The sequence below is a fragment of the Delphinus delphis genome, chromosome 12 (assembly GCF_949987515.2).
Source record: "Delphinus delphis chromosome 12, mDelDel1.2, whole genome shotgun sequence".
Classification (NCBI taxonomy): Eukaryota; Metazoa; Chordata; class Mammalia; order Artiodactyla; family Delphinidae; genus Delphinus; species Delphinus delphis.
In genome coordinates this window covers 48679194-48701313 of record NC_082694.2, presented here as the reverse complement: position 1 = coordinate 48701313, position 22120 = coordinate 48679194, and the positions used below count along the sequence as shown (strand labels likewise).

Sequence of the window (22120 nt, the reverse complement as noted above, 5' to 3'; positions counted from 1 at the left end):
TGATTGAATCAAAACTTTGCAATGTTACCAGGCAATGGACTAGTACACTTATAGAAAAATCAAATTTAATTGGACAAATTAATTGATGAAAAACAAAACAAAGTAAGTAAAAATTGGGAAATAATTTATTTTTATTGCCCAAATCACAGACTGACCCAAAATTTTGCTTAAATTATTTAATTTATGTTTATTTTATATTATAACAAATGAAAGAAGACAAAACCCCCAAAATTTGCCTAACGATTGCTTCATTTGAGATGAGAAATGAACATTAAGTGATTAACGGCCAATCCAATAGTGATAAATAAATATTAGTTATCTCTGCAGACTATTCTGTTTCCCTGTAAGGTTTTATTTCTTTAAATAGATAATATAATTGCCCTTAATAAGTGCAAAAGTAAATATAGTCATAATTTATTATTTTTATCAGACTACCAGAATCAACTGTTGGATAAAGATACCAATGTGAATTCAGAATTTACTAATTTTTAGAGAAGATTAATATTGATAATACAGTTGTGATAATAATCAAACACTAAAAATAGGTTAGATTAAAGGAAATCAATTTTCAGCAGGTTTAGTCAATGGTTTACAAAATATTTCTAAGAATGGAAATTGGATTGAACTAGCAAAGGTGCTGTTTTTATTCTTATTTTAAGATAATGGTATAACATTTTTAAAATGCTTTAACTACCTAAGAACTCTGTTTTTTTCATGTTTGCATGTATGTGTGTGTGGGGGGGTATACTTCTGAGATGTTTATGTATCGTAGCTTTTCATGTGTTTTAACTACTAAAACTTATTCATAAATTACCTGAAGTCAGGGGTTGTAAGTTAGGAGCAATTTTGCCCTCCTACCAGAGGACATTTGACAATGTCTAGAGACATTTTTGGTTGTCACAAGTAAGGGGAGGGGCGCTACTGGTATATAGTGAATAGAGGCAAGGGATGCAGCTAAACATCCTACAATACACAGAACAAGCCCCCAGGACAAAGTGTCAACTGGATCAAAATGTCAGTCATGCCAAGCTTCAAAACCCTCCCCTAAATCTTTCACTTTGACCCTAATCTCCAGCAAATTCTTAGTTCAAAAAGAAGCACTTTTCTGTGGAGCATAGAATGTTGCATCCTGGTAGTGCCTCTCTTCCTCAGTACCACTGGATGGGTAATGCATTTACACTGGTAAATGTGAATTCATAATAAAACAAGGGCACGTCATCATTTCAAGATAAAATGACTAAGATGAAACTTCAACAGCCCTAAGTGTTTTATTGCTTTTTTTTCCTCTGACAATAAACATCATATTTATGCTTACTTTCTGTTTTGCTAGGTGTGAAGACAGAATTCTAATGAACCATCAAGCATCATAAAAAAGGAGTGAGAACAAGCACCTGGCTCAAAGGTCCACTGCCTGCTCACACAAGGCCCTCAATTCACTCTGGCAGGCTCTGTATAACAAATGAGCTGTAGAGAAATGCTTTTTGCTGGCAGTATACCTATAACTTAAAATATTTTTCACCAGGAAAAAAAAAAAAAAACTACACACACACACACACACATACACACACACACACACACACACACACCCAAAACAACAAAACTCCTGTCTATTCTGTTGGCTAAAAAGGCAGAACAGACACATTTCAAAGTATGCAAGTATATATTTCACAAGTATATATTTCACTACTAAATTATTTCAAGCAAATAAATGTAGAGAACAGAAAGTGAAATAAACAGAACTTCAACATATCCAAATGTCAACGAATGATAACTAGTTGAAAGACCAGTCTTTTAATATGCATCTAGACCAGTTATTTGGTTACAAGATATCTATGTACACACTTTCCTTTAAAAAATGCACTTCAAAGTGCATTCCAAAGTGTTGGAAGATATTCTACTTTTTTTGTGTGTGTGTGGTACGTGGGCCTCTCACTGTTGTGGCCTCTCCTGTTGCGGAGCACAGGCTCCGGACACGCAGGCTCAGCGGCCATGGCTCACGGGCCTAGCCGCTCCGTGGCATGTGGGATCTTCCCGGACCGGGGCACGAACCCGTGTCCCCTGCATCGGCAGGTGTACTCTCAACCACTGTGCCACCAGGGAAGCCCGATATTCTACTTTTTAAACTATTTCCATTTGGCCTTTGGAGTGATGTTAGCCTATTCTTATTAAACTTAAAAGCTTAAAGAAAAAGGCAGAATTTAAATTCTTAAGAATTTATAGTCTTTGCTTTTCTTTTACTACCAATCTTAAATAAAAATTCACTAGGAGAAAGATGCCAAGACATATATACCTTTCTGGTACATTTGTAAAATATTTAGAGAAAATTTCACCAAACGAGTATTTACAGATTTTATATTTTAATTTATTTATATTCAATTATGTTTCAAAAAATTATCTTTACAATTCACCTTATGGCTAACAAATATGGACAGAAAACAGCAACAGAAAAAAATAAATTTGAAAGTTTATTAAATTAACCAAGAATATAGGAAAAAGGGAAAATAAGAATAATGAGATGGAAACATGAGTGAAGTACACACAACATACAGTCCTAGAGACTTTAGAAATGACCCACATATTTGACTCTTGTTTATTTAATAATATTTTTTAAAGTTGCTGAAGAATGTGCACATGCAAAAGAGCGACAGAGAGAGACTAAGTCACTATTTTTTGGATTCAGAAAGGGCATTAGATTCAATTACACTAACATTCTATGCATAGTCTCTCTCGTTGTACCCCTAACTCTTCTACAAGCCACTAGAAATTTTGGGAATGTTTGCTAAATTTCAATAAATGACTATAAAATACGAGCTTAGTATATTCCATAATCAGCTAAGATATCACAATCTCTAATTTTAGTAACACTCTAGTCTTTGTCTTTTCATTGCCCTACCTGAAAAATAACCCGGTCTTGTTAATAACCCAATAATTCCCTTTACCTCTTCTATGCCATGTCCCTCAGTTAGTGCCTACACCCAGATGACTAACATATACATTACCCCAGTATAGATCTCTTTTCTCAGGTCCAGATCCATGCATTCAACTGCCTATTTGTCACTTACCTTGTATGACCACAAGGTACCTCAGCTCTTATTCTTGGTATCTCCCTCTACTTCATTCTATGTATCTGAATATATTGACAGCTTTCTATCTTCACCACCTCCGTCCAAGTCCAAGACATTATAATAGGAACTACTGCAACATCTTCCTAACAGGCTGTCAAATAGCCAATTCAAACATCCTCTAATCTGTGAAAATAAATTTGATCATATTAGCTCTTCATAAAACCTTAAATAGTGTTTCTTTACTATTTTAGAATAAAAACAAAACACTTTAAATGACCTAGAGGACTTGGCTTGTTCTGGAAACAAAATTCAGTCTCATTTCAAACCTCTCTCTCCCTGCTCCCTGTACTAATCCAGCTACAATGGTCTTTCACTTGCATTCTCCCTCCTCTGTCCTAATACAGGACATTTGAACATGCTATTTTTCTCTACATGGAACATCTTTTGTTCTCTCTTAAACTGGCTCACATCCAATCACCCTTACAATTCAGTCACAATGCGATTTCTTGGAAAATTTTTCTAAGAGCCTTTGACTAGGCCAAACCTGACCAGGAGAGACTCCTAGAACTCCGTGTTTCTCTCCTTCCTAACTGCCTGAAGTGGTTGCAATTTTAGATTTGTTTGTGGAATTACCTAGTGAGTGTCTTGCTCCCTACAAGAATATCAAAGAGGTCAGGAACTATATGTCTGGCTTTGCTCATTACTAGACGCTCACGTCTTACCATGGTGCTTGGCACCTACTGCATGCCCAGGAAATATTTATTAAAAAACTAATTGGAGGGCTTCCCTGGTGGTGCAGTGGTTGAGAGTCCGCCTGTCAATGCAGGGGACACGGATTTGTGCCCCGGTCTGGGAAGTTCCCACAAGCCGCGAAGCAGCTGGGCCTGTGAGCCATGGCTGCTGAGCCTGCACGTCCGGAGCCTGAGCTCCGCAACGGGAGAGGCCACAACAATGAGAGGCCTGCCTACAGCAAAAAAAAAAAAAAAAAAAAAAAAAGATTCCATATGTATGTGTTAGCATATGGTATTTGTTTTTCTCTTTCTGACTTACTTCACTCTGTATGACAGTCTCTAGGTCCATCCACCTCACTACAAAAAACTCAATTTCGTTTCTTTTTATGGCTGAGTAATACCCCATTGTATTTACATGCCACATCTTCTATATCCATTCATCTGTCGATGGACACTTAGGTTGCTTGCCATGTCCTGGCTATTGTAAACAGAGCTGCAATGAACATTGTGGTACATGACTCTTTTTGAATTATGGTTTTCTCAGGGTATATGCCCAGTAGTGGGATTGCTGAGTCGTATGGTAGTTCTATTTTTAGTTTTTTAAGGAACCTCCATACTGTTCTCCATAGTGGCTGTATCAATTTACATTCCCACCAACAATGCAAGAGGGTTCCCTTTTCTCCACACCCTCTCCAGCATTTATTGTTTGTAGATTTTTTGATGATGGCCATTCTGACTGGTGTGAGATGATATCTCATTGTAGTTTTGATTTGCATTTCTCTAATGATTAGTGATGCTGAGCATTCTTTCATGTGTTTGTTGACAATCTGTGTATCTTCTTTGGAGAAATGTCTATTTAGGTCTTCTGCCCATTTTTGGATTGGATTGTTTCTTTTTTTGATATTGAGCTGCATGAGCTGCCTGTATATTTTGGAGATTAGTCCTTTCTCAGTTGCTTCATTTGCAAATATTTTCTCCCCTTCTGAGGGTTGTCTTTTCATCTTGCTTATGGTTTCCTTTGCTGTGCAAAAGCTTTTAAGTTTCATTAGGTCCCATTTTTTTAATTTTTGGTTTTATTTCCATTTCTCTACGAGGTGGGTCAAAAAGGATCTTGCTGTGATTTATGTCATAGAGTGTTCTGCCTATGTTCTCCTCTAAGAGCTTTATAGTATCTGGCCTTACATTTAGGTCTCTAATCCATTTTGAGTTTATTTTTCTGTGTGGTGTTAGGGAATGTTCTAATTTCATTTGTTTACATGTAGCTGTCCAATTTTCCAAGCACCACTTATTGAAGAGACTATCTTTTATCCATTGTATATTCTTGCTTCCTTTATCAAAGATAAGGTGACCATATGTGTGTGGATTTATCTCTGGGCTTTCTATCCTGTTCCATTGATCTATCTTTCTGTTTTTGTGCCAGTACCATACTGTCTTGATTACTGTAGCTTTGTAGTATAGTCTGAAGTCAGGAAGGCTGATTCTTCCAGCTCCGTTTTTCTTTCTCAAGATTGCTTTGGCTATTCGGGGTCTTTTGTATCTCCATACAAATTTTAAGATTTTTGTTCTAGTTCTGTAAAAAAATGCCATTGGTAATTTGATAGGGATTCCATTGAATCTGTAGATTGCTTTGGGTAGTATAGTCATTTTCACAATATTGATTCTTCCAATCCAAGAACATGGTATATCTCTCGATCTGTTTGAATCATCTTTAATTTCTTTCATCAATGTCTTATAGTTTTCTGCATACAGATCTTTTGTCCCCTTAAGTAGGTTTATTCCTAGGTATTTTATTCGTTTTGTTGCAATGGTAAATGGGAGTGTTTTCTTAATTTCTCTTTCAGATTTTTCATCATTAGTGTATAGGAATGCAAGAGATTTCTGTGCATTAATTTTGTAACCTTCTACTTTACCAAATTCATTTATTAGCTCTAGTAGTTTTCTGGTAGCATCTTTAGGATCTGCTATGTATAGTATCATGTCATCTGCAAACAGTGACAGTTTAACTTCTTCTTTTCTGATTTGGATTCCTTTTCTTTCTTTTTCTTCTCTAATTGCTGTGGTTAAAACTTCCAAAACTATGTTGAATAACAGTGGTGAGAGTGGGCACCCTTGTCTTGTCCCTGATCTTAGTGGAAATGGTTTCAGTTTTTCACCATTGAGATCAACGTTGGCTGTGGGTTTGTCATATATGGCCTTTATTATGTTGAGGTAAGTTCCCTCTATGCCTACTTTCTGGAGGGTTTTAATCATAAATCGGTGTTGAATTTTTTCGAAAGCTTTTTCTGCATCTATTGAGATGATCATATGTTTTTTCTCCTTCAATTTGTTAACATGGTTTATCAGATTGATTGAATTGCATATACTGAAGAATCCTTGCATTCCTAGGATAAACCCCACTTGCTCATGGTGTATGATCCTTTTAATGTGCTGCTGGATTCTGTTTGCTGGTATTCTGTCGAGGATTTTTGCATCTATTGCAAAAAGAAGTACTGGCCTGCAGTTTTCTTTTTTTGTGTGACATCTTTGTATGGTTTTGGTATCAGGGTGATGGTGGCCTTGTAGAATGAGTTTGGGAGTGTTCCTCCCTCTGCTATGTTTTGGAAGAGTTTGAGAAGGATAGGTGTTAGCTCTTCTTTAAATGTTTGATACAATTTGCCTGTGAGGCCATCTGGTCCTGGGCTTTAATTTGTTGGAAAATTTTTAATCACAGTTTCAATTTCAGTGCTTGTGATTGGTCTGTTTATATTTTCTATTTCTTCCTGGTTCAGTCTCAGAAGGTTGTGCTTTTTTAAGAATTTGTCCATTTCTTTCAGGTCGTCCATTTTATTGGCATATAGTTGCCTGTAGTAATCTCCCATGATCCTTTGTATTTCTGCAGTGTCAATTGTTACTTCTCCTTTTTCATTTCTAATTCTATTGATTTGAGTCTTCTCCCTTTTTTTCTTGATGAGTCTGGCTAATGGTTTATTTGTTTTGTTTACCTTCTCAAAGAACCAGCTTTTAGTTTTATTGATCTTTGCTGTTATTTCCTTCATTTATTTTTCATTTATTTCTGATCTGATCTTTATGACTTCTTTCCTTCTGCTAACTTTGGGTTTTTTTTTTTTTTTTTTTCTTTCTTTCTGTAATTGCTTTAGGTGTAAGGTTAGGTTGTTTATTTGAGTTGTTTCTTGTTTCTTGAGGTAGGATTAGATTGCTATAAACTTCCCCATTAGAACTGCTTTTGCTGCATCCCATAGGTTTTGGATCATCGTGTTTTCATTGCCATTTGTTTCTAGGTATATTTTGATTTCCTCTTTGATTTCTTCAGTGATCTCTTGGTTATTTAGTAGTGTACTGTTTAGCCTTCATGTGTTTGTACTTTTTACGGTTTTTTTCCTGTAATTGATATCTTTCACAGTGTTGTGGCTGGAAAAGATACTTAATATGATTTCAATTTTCTTAAATTTACCAAGGCTTGATTTGTGACCTAAGATATGCTCTATCCTGGAGAATGTTCCATGAGCCCTTGAGAAGAAAGTGTAACCTGTTGTTTTTGGATGGAATGTCCTATAAATATCAATTTAGTCCATCTTGTTTAATGTACCATTTAAAGCTTCTGTTTCCTTATTTATTTTCATTTTGGATGATCTGTTCATTGGTGAAAGTGGGGTGTCAAAGTCCCCTACTCTGTGTTACTGTCGATTTCCCCTTTTATGGCTGTTAGCGTTTGCCTTATGTATTGAGGTGCTCCTATGTTGGGTGCATAAATTTTTATAATTGTTACATCTTCTTCTTGGATTGATCATTATGTAGTGTCCTTCTTTTAGACATGTTATTTATTTATTTATTAATTTTTTTTTTTTTTTTTGCGGTACGCGAGTCTCTCACTGTTGTGGCCTCTCCCGTTGTGGAGCACAGGCTCCAGACACGCAGGCTCAGCAGCCACAGCTCACGGGCCTATCGCTCCGCAGCATGTCGGATCTTCCCGGACCGGGGCACAAACTCATGTCCCCTGCATCGGCAGGCGGACTCTCAACCACTGCGCCACCAGGGAAGCCCTAGACACGTTATTTTATTTCATTATCTCAATTGCTCTATGAGACCGATGGTATTGTTCCCATTTTAAATATGAGAAAGTTTTAAAAGGTTAAGTAACTTGCCTAGGGTCTTATAAAATGTAAATGGTAGAGCTGGGATTTGAACCCAGGCTGCATTCATTCTAAAGTCCATGACTTTAAATTGTCTGCTTATGTAAACTTAGTAACATTTAATTCAGATTACTGTTTATTTTCATAAAGAGTCATGAACCCCTTTTTTAATGTTAATAATTCTCACCCATTTTATAATTTTGGAGGATCACCCTCTATGGAATAGCCTTGTTCTATCTTCCATGTCAATATACAAGGGTAATACTTTCTTATTTTGGTTTTTTTTTTTTTTTTTGGTCACACTATTGACTATAAGATGTAGTTATTTAATGAAAGTCAGTTCTAAAATGGTCAAAAGATTTCGTTATAAAAAAGCCTATTGACAATAGCCCAAAGACGTTATAACAAGGATCCCATGTGGAAGGTAGTCTTTCTCTTAAAGATCTTAAAAAACAAAAAATCAAGAGTATAAGAATTTTATAAGGAAATCCTAAGGAATATCAAAATATCAGAGTCACAAGGGTTATTAAGGAAAGTTTATGGGAGGCAAATTTTCTCCAAGCATACAAATTCTAAAAGGAAGGGGCATGGGTGAACCCTACCTGAAGACAGACATTATAACTAGCTTGGAAACCGTGGGTGCTGGAAAACATTTATTACAGAATTACTTTTTACATTAAATACTCTTTCTGAGGACTACTTCTGGCTTGAAATGGCACAGATGAAAAAAACACAAAATAGAGCTGCATTTGGCTTGCAGAATATCAACCAGAGAGTAAGCGCAACTTTTCCAAGAACAGTGTTTTAGATCATGTCTACTTTAAAAAGGTAAATAAATCTTGCTTAATTCAGTGAAATTGCTGGCTTTAGGAAGAACCTATTTGGGACCAAATTTTTAAAAACTCAATATTGGTTATGCACTGGGCAAATTTTCATATTAATGGTATCACATCTCTACACTGACTCCGACCCATTTGCCACTGACCTCCATAGGTTGATGGAATTAGGAGTTTTGTGTGTACTCCAAATTTAAAAAAGCAATTCTGTGGTTCAAATGTCAGCTCTCTGCCTGCCTTTAAACAATATGTAGTCATTTAACATCTAATCTATTCAGAATTAAAAGAATATCACACAGAATGCTCTACTTTCCATGTACAATAAAGGTATAGAAACTTCAGATTTCTAAGCAATAACAGAAAAAGATGGCAATACTCTCAGCCATTAGAGTAAACAGAGAATGCAGAAGTTCTTTTGTAGAAACTGGCAGATATTGGCAACTCTTCTGAAATCTCACAGAATTGTTTTCTATTATTGTCAATCTGATAAAAGCTTTAAATTTGGGGAGGGAAAAAGGAAATGTCTCAATAATCAAGCATTAAACATAACTCACTAAAGGAAGGCCCTAAAGCTCTCAGATATATTAAAAAATAAGGAGCATGTTTATACCTGGAAAGAATAACAAAATCTAATTAAAACTTGGAACAAAAGCCTCAGCCATTATGCGGGGAGACAAGCAGGGCCCCCAAGGTTAAAGTGTGGCATTCTGACTGCTTATCAGGCAACTAGATGTACAGTGAGAAAAGGGCGTGGGGAGGGGGTGGTTAGAACTGCCTCAGATAACCAGGTCTGTCTTGGTCACCAGGCTTCAGTGTCTTTATCTTTAGAAGCCTTGGTTTGAATCAGTGCTAAGACTTGATTTAGATTTAAAATATTAGATTAAATTTTAGATTTAAAATTCCTAACTGTCTGTAGAATACTGTCTGCAAAGGAAGCTAGACCTGGACTCTGAACTTCTGAGTTCTAATTCATGACAAGCATTCATATTTCCTGTAACACTGCATGTTGTAAATCTGTGGATGGCAAAAATTCTTACAAATGCTTGCTATTAAAGATTTTCTGGTAGCACAGTAGAAAGAGACCAAGGACATTAGATTCACGGAAGATATTTTACCAAGGAGACTTTCTTGTATAATTAAAAAGTACAAGTTAGTATTGTTCTCAAGATACCCTGTTGGGGCTGAAAACACAGTGTATTAGCCACAAAGTGCAACAAAGCTTTATTGTCTCCAAATGCTTTCTCTGTACCCCACTTGCTTAAAAATCTTCAGTTGAACCATATGAAATTTCTGATATTCATCTCTTTTGACCTAAACAAACCAGTAATTCTATATGGTGTAACCTGTACTAATTTGTACTACATATATATATGTAGTACACACATATATGTGTGTGTGTGTGTGTGTGTGTGTGCGCATAACATTAAAATGGTAGATAAATTCAATAATCAATATGGTTACCTATATTATTCAGAAACCCTACTAAATGAAGTAAACTTTTATGCTACTCTATCTAGCTCATTGTTCTTTCCCTATTCCATAAGTTTTAATCAATGTTTATTTATATGATCATTTTCGCAAATACACACAGCAGAAGGGAATTTTAACATCTTCATTATTTAACAGTTAAATATCAAAAGTTAACTGAGTTTCTTGTTTAATGGGCTATGATTTGAAAAGGGGGCTAAAGTATTCTCAGGCTTAAAAACTTGTTAGTACATTCACAGGGAAATATGTGGGGTGATTCAGGCTTGTGTCTTTTATTGTCTTTGAGACACAGTAGAATTTGGTTAATTTTACTGTTACTTCAAATACTGAAAAATTGTCAGTGATTCTAAAAGTCAAATGGCAATGCAAGCATAGTTGTTCAGTATAGGATGATTTCTCCAAGCCCCTCAGCATTTACCATATCACTTTTTATCTGTACATATGATTCATGAAGCTGTGTATATTTCTCAGTCAAAGTTTTGGAATTTTGCTTATTTATTTGTGTTTACCTCTAAGTAGCTCTTAAAACTGTACCCTTTTTCCACCTATTTTCCTGCTCTACTTTTGTTAGGCATTCAAGGGATCAGTGCTTCTAGGGAAACTTAACTTTGCCTAGCTCTGGGGGCAAGAGTCTTGATTAGCCTAGAGATTCTTGGTAATTCTCTTCTAATGCCTGTGACTGGTTGAGGAAAGAGTCAATGAGACCGGAGGGAAAATGCTTAGGGACTTGTGGGAAAGGCACACACACACACACAAACACACACACACACACAGAGTCCTAGTCTATTTCAGGATGTAGTTATATGAGCATATATGAAGCATATACGAGCATATGTAAAGCTACTGCACTCATCTTGCGCTCAACTGGACAAACCTAAGGACAAAAGCCAATCAATGTGCTGAAGATGGTAGAGAGATAATGGCCAGGTTCAAGAGAATCTAGAGATGTCAAACTATCTGACTTCTGGATTTCTGGTTATGTGACATAATAAATTTGTGATTGTTTTCCTTGAAGAGGAAGTATGCTGACACAGATAAAAACTAAGTCTTAGCATCTTCCTGCCAATCATGTTTTTCAAGACTCTAGTAAAGAGCAGTATATTGCAGAGTGCACAGTAAGCATTCAGGAGATTGTCCCTGAGTACATAAATGGGAACAAACCGGACATTTTTTAAGGCTATCTCAATATGATGAAGCCAAACCATTACTAAATCAAGCACACTTCCAAAGAAATTATATATGCAGAGCATCAACCTAAAGAAAATGACAGATATTCTTTGTGTTTGACTATGTGAATGTATCTGCTTATATTTATATAAAAGTCAATAAGATGGTTAATACTGAATTTTTAAAATGAGTTTTCCCCCAGTATTTCTTTTCTAGCATAAGTAAAGTAGGTTATAAATTTCCTCACTTTTTATGCCTATTTCAATATTTAGCGTAGGAGGCTCAGATGAGTGAGGGAGAAAGAAGAGGAGGAAAATGGAATAAAAGTTCATTCTGGAATCAAAAACTGATTAGTAAGAAGAGTAATTTTAAGCAATTCACTTTTGAAAAAACTGTCATAATCGATAACTTCCCACAGCTTGGTTCATGAACCCTATTTTTAGTTGAACTAGTAACATAGGAAACAATTAGACATCATCATCAACGTTTTCATGCATTAATGCCAGCACAAATTAACTCCTACCACTAAAAATACTCCTTCTCTCTGTCACAGTCTGTGAAGGGTATGACTTACTGCACTTATTTAGGGCATAATTGTTTCTCCTGCCTACACAAAACTGACACATAAAAATCAATATTAATTAAAAAAGATCAAAACCATCCTCATTATCTTATTTAGCTGTCTCTCCAAAACCAGGTTACCATTTATGACAGAAACACACCACAGTCTGGACTTTACCAATTCTGCTGCCAAATAATAAATGTTCATTTATTGGTTGTGTCCAAGTAACTGTTTCCCTAAGAACAGAGTTATTTATAGTGCAACCTCCAAAAAGGACCTGGTGTCTAACTATAAAGTTCATCTTGACTAAGATACTGCCATACTTAAAAAATTCTTTTCCGTTCAACACATCTGTATTCTCTATTCTCCTCCCCACTTCTCCCCACAAACACTTCTAATATGAGAAAAAAATTAAAATGTATCTCAGAATTCCAGAATCATTGTGCCCTACAGAAGTATAATAGGCATGTATTTTTCATCTTCTATTTTATCTTAAAAATTCACATATTTTTAATTTCATTATGTTATTGCATTTATTTTAATGTAAAAGTAATGACACACTATGTTCACCTGGTGGCTTTGCAAATGTGTGCCTCAGTTTGTGAAGCCTCAGGATGCCTCTTTTTCTTGCCACTCTGTCTCCATTTTCTCCATGCTAACTGTCTTTCCTCAAGGCACTCTCAATGAAGAAAGTGGTAACAATCCCAGAAAATGTTACCAGCACTGAGATTATTTACTCTGCAACCCTCACCCTAATCATGTCAAACACACTGACCACCACGAACAGGAAACACAGGGTTGGAGTCTCCTCTGTCCTTTCCTGGCTCTGGTCCCAGTTATGCCTTGAGGCCACGTCTGAGACCTGGGACCCTAAGTGATGTGAGATATTTTATCAACATCAAAACTCATCCAAATGATTTTAGTTTTAACAAGTTGGTGTTTGCATGCAAATAAATATCATAACTAACTATATACCACCCACAAACAAAAAGCCAAAGGGAGAGAGAAAGAGAAGAAATGTAAGTGATCTATAAAGACGATCCATCATCTTTAATTTTAGGTAATTTTATCACTTATCTGGTCCCATTTTAACTATTTTTGCCCAGAGTATAGGAAAATGAAATATAACTAACCTCCTTTTGCTAAATGTTCCAGAAGGAAAGAAATTTAAGTTTGAGATTTAAAATATGTGTATATATTATAATATGTAATATATTTTTGTCCTCAAGTTGTCACTCACACGTAAGAGTACACACGCTTTGCAAGTCTGAGCAGTTTGGTTTGGGTTAGAAACCTAAGTCTGTGTAATCATGGGCAAATTACTTAATCTCCAATTCTCAGTGTTCTAACCTATAAAAGGGCATAATAATAGTACTAGTCTAATACGTCCCTTGAGAAGATTAAATAAGTGCTTAATAAATGGCAATTGCTAATATTAGTAAATAATAATATTGGCAGAGTCTTAGACTCATAGTCATGCAGACAACAATTTCAGGAAATATTCTCCAAAACATTACTTATTTCCACCTTTTTACTCAAGGTGAGAAAATTTAACTTTCTGAGGTCAGTAGACAGACCCAAGGTCCCTCCAATTAGCTGCTGGCCTAAACTGGACAAGTGGAGAGGTCTGTTCAAGGTCATTAGAGTCTGCTGTAGCGCATTTCAAAATGTAGCAGGAAAAAAAAAGGGATATGGGACAATGGTGATTTCCAAAGTAATATAGATTTTTCCATTATAGAAAGACATGGCATAGACAGTTCAAACACTTAAGTACCCTTGAAAAGGGTGTGTTTTGTCTTCTATGACAGAACTTTTTTTTGTTTTTATTTTTGCATTAGTGAGGTGATTTGCTATTTGAACTTGAGTTTAGGTCAGTCTCTACCTCATGCTATTGTTGCTATTTATACACTTTAAATATAAATGCCCTGGTTTCCTTCCAGGAACTAGTGAGCTGTGTGCTTGAGGTCACTGAAATTTAAAAATGTGCATACTCTAGGAACAGAATTAATAAGGAGCTGTTAATGGAGAAGGCAAACTGAATCTAGGAAACTGGTCAGCATTTTTTGTCAGAAAATATTTCAAATGAGATACTTTCTTGGTCTGGTAGTTTATGTTAGCTGAGAAATGGGAAAGGAAAGTTGAGGGAATGTTTGAAGAAAGAGGGGAGCATGTCATGAGCATTAAATACATAGCTGACTTAATGCTAAGTACTTTCCACATCAATTGGTTTTTCCAGAAACCCAATGAAAAAAGGCAATTTGCAGATGAAAAAAGAAAAAAAAAAAACTGCGTATCAGTTAATTCGACAAATAACAAAGACATTTTTAAAAAATGAACCCTATCTGATTCAACTGTCACATGATCTTTAAAAAGCTCAATACAGTTCCATCTTTTGTATCTTTTGTCTTTATTGATAAGGAAACCCTAAAATTCCCTTTGGTGTTAAATACGAATCTACCTAGGACAAGAGTGAGAAATAACTATTTTATACTGAATTTGATTCAACAGCAAAGGATTTAATAGCAAATTTTCAGAGAATTACACCTCTGTGAGAGAATGTGGATAAATGGAAAGAAACAAATAATTTTCTCCCCCTCACAGAATCAACATATACTCACTAGTCTTGGACCTAATTTTAGCTCAAGATTGCCCCGAAATCAGAATCAACACAAAACTGGAGTCTTTATAGACCCATAACTGTGAGGGGTTGGAATTCTCACCCACACTGAGCCTTTTCTTCCACATGTTATTTCTGTTTTCACATCTTTTGAGAACTTTTATGTACAATACCAGTCAAGACCTGAGCCACACAATTTAAAAAGTAGTACTTACAAGCTATGTCTTTATAGTCAGAAGACTATGTAATAACAACAATATTATTTTTATGAAAAGAGAATAATATAAATGCTATCATAGTTTCCAGTGTTCTGATTAAAACAGAATAACATTTTAATCATGAATCTAGGAGGATAATATTTATAAGAACAGGAAATCTCCCATCTGGAAAGAAAACAGTATAAAGAGCATATAAGAGTAGAAGGGGCCTTGGAGACCTTTCTCACAGGTGCTCATCTCCCCAAATAGGACTAACTGGTATGTTATATTAGGAAATATTTTATTTATAGTAACAATAATAACAACCATAATAATACTACTAGAAGACAACATTATTAATAATCACAGCTATTATTTCTTCAGAATCTATTAAAGCTAAAGCACTATGCTTCGCACTTTCTAAACGTTCCTACTGACGGTTGTAAACCTGTTTTCCCCATTTTATAGGTGAACAAATTGAGGTCCAGATTAGTTAAATGACTTCCCTAGAGCAAAATCTAAGTAGAGAGGTGTTACCTCTTTAATTAATTGTCTTTCACAGAGCTTTAGATTATGAATACATATTCATAATGGTATGATTATAGTTATGAAACTGAAAAAATGCTGTTCTTTTCGTGTAAAATAAATACATGCTTAGCATAGAATGTTAAAGGCAGCATGGAGTAGTGCAGGACAAAATTAATTTGCTATCAAAATTATTGCAATAAAAGCATACAAAGGAGTTTTTCTCAAATCAAAGGGTTTTAACTAAATCATAATTTTCTGACTGAATCATTTGACATTTCTCTATTCACTGCTTTTTGCATCACATCCTGTCCTCTCAATGAAAGGCATCTATGAGCAGGCACTCCTCACTTTAATATCTGGCTGGAAGGCAGGCAGCATCATGGTTAATTAGACAGGCTTCAGAATCCAACCAGCATGGTGGCATCCTAGCTCCATCATCTGCAATCTCTGCAACTTTGGGCAAGATACTTAATCCCTTTAAATCACTGTAACTCATCCATAAAAGGAAGTTGATAATGGCATCTACATGAAACTGTTATTGCTAGGATTAAATGAGATAATGCAAGTGAGGGGCCAGGACAGTATGTGGTCCATGGTAAGCACTCAGTAAATCATAGATATTTTTACATTTATAGCTGCCCCTCTGGGAGTCGAAAGGAACTGCCCTAACTTTTTCCTCTATGGACTCCATTGCTATTGAATGCTTTCCATTCCTTTCATTTCCTTTCCTTCATTTTTTTCTTTCCATTAAGGAATTCAAACCTAACTTGAACATGGCCTTCCTCTCTCTCTGTCTTGGCATAGCCCATCGTGTCTTGATTCACCAAAAGGTTAACAGATGGTGGTGGGAAATATGATGATAATTAAGAAACACCCAGGCAAGAATACAGGATCCTCTCCTCTCACTGCCAATGGGACCCTCTAGCTCGGCCTCCTCCCTGCTCAGATCACAAGGGTAACCAGCAGTGACTGGAGCCTAAAGCAGTCCCATTCGATTTCCGACCACATCATATTTTCTCGGCATCCAAAGTTATAAATAGACTTTGTTATAGATATATTGATATGCTAGGTGACAATGTTCTAACAATGGCTGTTGTACAAAACTATCTGCCTCGGGGACATTAAGGGTTAAGGAGCTCATACAATGAGCTCATTGTATCAATGAACAAATGATGTCTGAGTTTCAAGCAACTAGTTCACAAAGGTACTTTTGAAACAGTCCACTCAGAGACTGGGGGCTGACTTTCCTTTGTTGTTGTTGTTGACTGGGGCCTCCCTGGCCACTAGAGGGTTGCTTATGCATCATCTGCCTCATCAGAGGCTCTTAAAGGTCAGTTCTGAAATAACTACATTTCAAGGGCAGGACCATATTCTCCTCCACTCCTACAGTATCTGCAGAGAGAGTGCCCAGAAATGAGGAAGACCATTTCAAGAACTGATCAATATCCTGTTCGGGAAGATAGATGAAGACAGTGGGTTGAAAGCAGAATTTAAATAAAGGGGGGGGGGGTGGATATGGGGAACAGCTGAATCCTCCAGTTAGCTTCCTTAACCCCTTCAGGGTGACTGGAGAGTGCTCACACTTCTGTTCAAAGCAAGGAGAGCGAATTCCAGGAAGTGTATTAAAGTATACAAATGAACCCCACCCACAGACTTCTCTCACATGCTCTGTGTTCAGAGTAGATTATTAGATTAAGCAAGACAGAGGCTGGCACTAGAGGGTATGCAACAGGTCATTTAGGTTGCACAGGGATCAGAAAAAGATGACCGCAACTCAGAAGTGACTTTGTACTCAGGTCCTTGACCTCTAGCTTTGTCTTTCTGAAGAATTTCTTTCCTGGCATTTAGAGTTTACTTGGTATATTCTTGGCAGCTGGGATAGGAGTGGGGAGAATCAGGCAAATGGGAGGCCAGGAAGGGAGCCAGGAATGTTCACATTTGGGGGAATGTTCCTCCAATTCCTACGGATTTCTTTGTGGATGTATGATGGAAACAGATGTCTCCTTTTTTGTTTATTTTTTCTTGTTTTTGGCACATCATAGATAATCACTTATGTCTGCTGGATTTTTGAGGGTTCCACCCCCTTCCTTGGTCCTCTTTGAAGTCTATTTCATCTCTTACCAAGACAATCTAGACGGTGGAATTCCAAGTATGATTCCGACTTCAAAGCCAGTGAGACCACACCTAATACATCTGGTCTTCTCCTTCTAACAGACTTTAATAACTCTTCTTGAGGCAGGTCAAGATTCTATTTTCTTTGGTAATTTTCTCTGCTTCATCATTCATGAATAAGCTTTTCCACATGGGTGGTAGTAACAGTAATAATACCAATGCTTCTATGTGCTAACCTACTAATCCCTTTACACATATTCTTTCATTTAATCCTATGAACAACCCTATCAGGTAGACAAATCACTAGCACCATTTTACAGAAGAGAAAACTGAAGCACAGGGCAGTTGAGGAATTTTCCCAAGGCTCACAGCCAGGAGAAGGTGCATATGGGATATGAGCCCAAAGAGTCTGTCTCCTCCGTATCATTCACAGTGTCCTGGCTTCTGCTGGGCACCATTTCCTCTGCTATGACCACAAGCAACCTCCTATTTTGAACTGCACCTATTATGTACCATACATGATAGTAAAGATTTCACAAGCATTATTTCACTTCATTTCAAAAACAACATCATCAGCTAGGCCTTGCCCTTACTGACAGATGAAGAAACAGAGGTTTGGTAGGGGTTGGTGGGTCGTCAGAGGTCACACAACTAGTAAGTTACACAACCAAGACTAGAATCCATGTTTCTCTAACTCCAAAGGCTATACTTTCACTCAGCATCCCATCTTGGCCCTGCAAAAAGACTCTACCCAACTATTCCTGGACACACCACAGGCCTCCTTTGACACAGTGTGCAGCATCGATAAGGTTAAACGACAAGTGTGATTATGCATTATTTTTTTGCTAATATCTCTATGAATAAAATGTCTATTTGATTTTCATTTAACCCCAAAAGAATCTGATTACCAAATAACCACTGAAGAATTATTGCCAATTATGTTCTGTAATTATGGCTCCTGTTAATGACATCAGTGTGCAGCCTTTCATATTTAGTCCTATTAATTAATCCCGGTAAGCCCAGAAAGTTATAATCGATACAACAAAGGCACCATGGTAAATTACAAATAATTCCCAAATCCTTTAAACAGTTTTCAAGGCTCCTTCAGTTTTCTTGGTTAGGACACATTGAGTGTGGGAGCTGGAAGAGTCTGTAGTAACTGATAGCTCCTCACCTGCAACCACCTATTTCAGTAATATGCCTAATTAGGCAAATGCTTAAAACTGGAGTCCCATCTGCCACTAACAAGTATAAATTCCTACAGGGCAATAAAAAATAATTAACTGGTTGAGTCAAGAGACCCCCAAATCAGATATACGACATTTCAATTCTCTGAGCAATATATTGCTTCAGATAACACCTGTTGTCAGTGAGTGGTTTCAGTTTTGCAGAAGTTGAATATAGCAAGTATGTGTAATACTGAAAGTCCCACAAAGAAAACTTCCTGATGGCTCAGTCTCACAGACAGACAAGATAAACAGGCATACTGACAGTGATGCTAGGAATTGATGCTTTATGAAAAACTGGTCTCTGAATTCTATGTTTTTCAAAATCTCCCAATCCATCCTCAGATTTTCCTCATATTGTATCAAACATACGTTGATATACATTAGATTTCTAAAATGGTTATATTTATATGCTTTGTTTTTTTGTTTTTTTGTTTTTTTGCGGTATGCGGGCCTCTTACTGTTGTGGCCTCTCCCGTTGCGGAGCACAGGCTCCAGATGCCCAGGCTCAGCGGCCATGGCTCACGGGCCCAGCCACTCCGTGGCATGTGGGATCTTCCCGGACCGGGGCACAAACCCGTGTCCCCTGCATCGTCAGGCAGACTCTCAACCACTGCGCCACCAGGGAAGCCCTATTTATATGTTTTATCTGAGACAGCTACAGCTATAGTTGTCCAGAGGTGCTACAAGCTGTCTCAGAAGTAGTCCATTGCAAGAAGACGTGGCATGACAATCCATTCTACATCATTGAAAACTAGACTAGTTGGTTTCTGAAGCCCTGATCTATGTTAGTCTAGAAGTCAAAGAATCCTGTTCTTTTTGGCAGAGAGGAAAAGGGTCAGAACTCGATCCCCGTTGGCATCCCATGCCCTTCCCTGATTCCATTCTTGTTCTGGAGGATTTCCCAGGAGATAGTACATAACCCTCAGCAGGTGTCTGGCCTCAGAAACAATTTGGGAGGAGGAAACAGAGGCTCAGAATAAATAAATATCTATCAAAGCATCATTGCGTCAAATATAACAGAGAACATGGTTATCTTTAAAGGATTCAAAAAGAGGAATAATATGACAATTTTAGACTGAATATAAATTGGTTCCTTCAGATAAATAATTGTTAGTGGAGAAATTAATCTAACTGGCAATTTAGAAGAATTAGTTTGTAAAATTATAATATTTAAGATCTGGAAATAACCTTAAAGGTCATCTGAAGCCAACTTTCCATTTTACAAATAAGGGAACTGAGATTCAGAAAGGGTAAGGAACTTGTCCAAGGTTACCCAGTAAATCAATGGTTGAAATAGGACTGGAACAGAGACATCTTAATCACACCATCTGCCACCACGCTCAAACTAAATGACTAGTTCAATTTTAAAAGTTTATAAGAAGGAATGATAATAGGTACAATCTTAGATTTATGGTTTTAAAATGCAAGACTCCGTCCTAACATCACTGACAGTCATTGTTAACATGGCTCCTCCATCTTGTCAACATGCAGCATTAAGATCTGAGTAGACATTGGGAGTGTGACCATATGTTAGGACCAGAGATCTCACCAGATACTGCAGTTCATATTCTACTGTCAGCAAGTTTTATACAAATTAAAGTAATAATAATAATAATGATGACGATGATGATGATGATAGATGATAATGACAGAAGCCTATACTGTTTTAAGGCCAAATTTCATACATAGTATTCAGAGTCCTTATCTGACCAGCCATCATTTTTTAATTTATTTATTTTTGGTGGTTTCCCTAGAGTTTTACTTTAATTTTTTGTTTCAATTATTTACCATTAGTTAAAAATTATAAATAAATAAATAAAAATTATAAAATTCCACTTAAAACCTGGGTGCTCTTTTCTTATAGGTAGCTCACTAGATGTTGAAAAACAGAACAAAAAGGGGGAAGGGAAGGGAAGGAAAGGAAAACCAAACCATTCCTTTCCTGTTTAGCTGAGCAGTATTTGAGCTCCTGACTCTGCTTTAATGTTTCCTTACTCTAGCATCACCATCAAAATTCCTACAAGTGGTTCTTCTAACCACCACCAAAGTACCTATGCAAGTACTAATTAGCTAGCATAAGTTAATGTAGATTTCCTTGAAATTAAAAGCAGTTTTCAGAGCCATGGAGAGTGACTTCTATCTGCATTACTGCAGGGGTCACAAGGGCAAGTTCGGCTTCGAACTCCTGGAGTCTGAGTTCTGACCCAATGGGATCGAGATATGCCAATAACAACAGTTACAAAACTGATATGATCAGAAAAGAGGTTTATGTACATAAAAGCGTGATGGAGGAACTGAAGAGAATAATCGATGACACTGAAATTCCCAAAGAGGATAATGCTTTGTGGCCTCCTCCCGACTAAGGGCGCCGGCAGGAGCTTGAAATCATCATTGGAGATGAACACATTTCCTTCATGACATCAAAAATTGATCCCCTTATTGATGTCAATCAATCCAAGGATCCAGAAGGCTTACGAGTATTTTATTATCTTCTCCAGGACCTGAAGTGTTTGGTCTTTGATCTTACTGAATTACACTTCAAGATTAAGCCAATCTAGATTGAATATTGGTGTGGACACAAGCAGTGTGGGAGTAGCTGCTTTTAATCACCATTATCAGGACATTTTTGTGTATAATATTTCTTATAAACTATAAATGATTGTCTTTAATAAATAACATAACCAAAAAAAGCAGTTTTCACCCTTCTAACTTCAAAGGGAATAAGAAATCTTCAGAATGTCACACTCAATAACTATGCTTCTTAAAGCAAAATATATAGAATGCATCATCAAGGATACATATACCCTCATCAATAATGCTTATGGGATTGACCCTTCCTTTGTTATATTTACTCTTTCTTGCTACCCAATAAGAACACACTTTGAGAAAATAAGACAAAAGAAGACATTCTGATTTAAGAAGAAAGTGAAGGGGAGAGGTGGCAGTGGCACAGGTGGCATCTTAAGAGATGGGTCACTTGTGCAAAGCTATGCCTGTGAAAGCCTTAACTTGAATTTAATGTTTCCCATGCACGGTTTAATCACATCTATAGAACTGTTTTTATAGCTTTGAATAAATAAGAGCTTACTACTTCAATATTTAGTCCATTGAGCATTATTGTATACATTTACAATTGTGAACAGATAAATTTGTGTTTTCTGTTGAATGTGGGTCTGAGTTAGCAAAGTGTACTCTCAAAGAAAGAATTCTCTAGGACCTGATTTCTATCTTCTCCCAAAGTAGGGCTTATATACACACTGGGGGAAATAAACTTCCGAGTGATAGCAGCAAAACCCAGCTGTTTGTGCAAGTCAAACTGCCTTGCATGGGAATTAACAAAAGCTTGCCAGCAAACATGAAAGAGCTGCAATTCTCAGAGCAGAAACAGGCTCCACCTTACATACCACCTTTTGTAAGTACAGGACTTGAAACAGCATGAGGCCAGAGCTCCTTGAGTG

General features: G+C 36.7%; 1 protein-coding gene and 1 pseudogene across 18 annotated transcripts in view; one reads left to right on the top strand and one right to left on the bottom strand.

Annotated features, from left to right (window-relative positions):
- Positions 1 to 22120, bottom strand: part of NRXN1 (neurexin 1) — a 1121172-nt gene that overhangs the window by 808139 nt on the left and 290913 nt on the right. The gene's annotated exons all lie outside the window — the stretch shown is intronic.
- On the top strand, positions 20785 to 21220 carry LOC132434913 (protein mago nashi homolog pseudogene; annotated as a pseudogene).